This window comes from Triticum dicoccoides, chromosome 3A, assembly GCF_002162155.2.
Source record: "Triticum dicoccoides isolate Atlit2015 ecotype Zavitan chromosome 3A, WEW_v2.0, whole genome shotgun sequence".
Lineage (NCBI taxonomy): Eukaryota > Viridiplantae > Streptophyta > Magnoliopsida > Poales > Poaceae > Triticum > Triticum dicoccoides.
The window spans coordinates 60,181,132-60,182,804 of NC_041384.1; positions in this window are offsets into that span (position 1 = coordinate 60,181,132).

Genomic DNA, 1,673 nt, shown 5'->3' on the forward strand with positions numbered 1-1,673 from the left:
CGGAGCAGCTTCTGACGCCCCGTCCACGACCGCAGATCCGCGTCGTCGACACCATCCTTAACCCAACCACCAGAGCAGCTTCACCTACGCCCTCGTCCACGGCCACAGATCCGCTTCACCCACACCATAGTCCACCCTACCGGAGCCGCTCCACAAACACGTTACTCGACGGTTCTAGATCTCCTTACCGGACCCCGACAGCCAGCGCAGCATCATCATCCTTGATGTTTCTAACCTGATTCCCACCGTATGGAGAGATTCCAAGCACCCGCCACAGCCTAGGTACTTGTCACCTTTAAACCCGTCTAGCATCACTTGCCCGATGTACTTCAAATATACTAACCGGTTGCTGTTACCTGTTATGCAGCTGGCAAAAACTACAAGGACGATGTTTCTTCTGGATCTAACATCTTGGCCAACCAAGATCGTGGACTGAGGCATTGCTATGATCTTGTAAGCGCATCTCTCTCTCTTGTATTGTTATGTGCCTGCCAGCGTGCTTTGCTAGGATTTTCGACCAGTAATCCCTTTGTGCAGACAATGATTTCTACTACTGGCTGCTAAATTAGATATGTAGATGTCATACATGATACTACCTCGTACCTCCGTTCCTAAATATAAGTCTTTCTAGAGATTCCACTATAGGCTACATACGGAGCAAAATGAGTGAATCTACACTCGAAAATGCATCTATATACATCTGTATGTGGTCCATACTGGAATCTCTACAAAGACATGCATTTAGGAACAGGGGCAGTACATTACACAAAATCGTAGGTGGCATGTACGAATTCCAGTGCACTACATTAGGCTCCCTTAGAGTGCCTGCTAGTCCAGCATACAGAGTCATAGCTAGTTTATGGTACACACACAATCGTTAATTGGTGGTTTAAATATGCGCAAGGGATATGCAATGTAGTATCATGTAGAGATGTCTGAAATTAGCCGTGTCAACTTGCAGATAGGGTTACACAATGAAAAAGTACAAGATGTATGTGGCAATTTCATTGAACATCGCAAAAAAAGGAGAGGCAGCGGTGAAGCCTATATAGTGTGCTATGGTACGTCACTCCTCCTTTAATTTGCAGTCATCGTGACATGTTATTTGTATGCCAGTTCTATTAGCCAAGTTTCTTAGGGACAGTTATTATGAGTTATCCTAAGAAAATAAGCACATGTGAATATAAGCTCCATGTAATAAGCCAACCAGTTCTTTTCATTGTGTTTTCAGCTTATCTTTCGTATGATCAGTGGAAAGTCTAGATTGCATTATATTTTTTTCATTTTGCTGCCCATATGGAAATTAATTTTACTTGCAAACATCAAAAATTGAACCCAATGCAGTAATTAATATGATAGGAAAACAGACCATCACTATTTGCTCAAAATGCAAATACAAAGATACCATCTACTTGGCACAATCTACTTTGGTCAATGTTTTCCATAGAGATCCCATTGCCTAATTTAAATGAAGAACGCATGACCCACATTTAAATGAAGAACAATTATTTATTGAAATTCGATGGTCCAAGTGGCTAGTTATTATTGTATAGTAGCACCATCTGAAAGCATCATATAGCAGCAACAGCAGCAGCTCATAGCAACTCATCATATAGCAGCAGCAGTCTGCAATTCATCATATACCAGCAACAGCTCATAGTAATTCATCATAT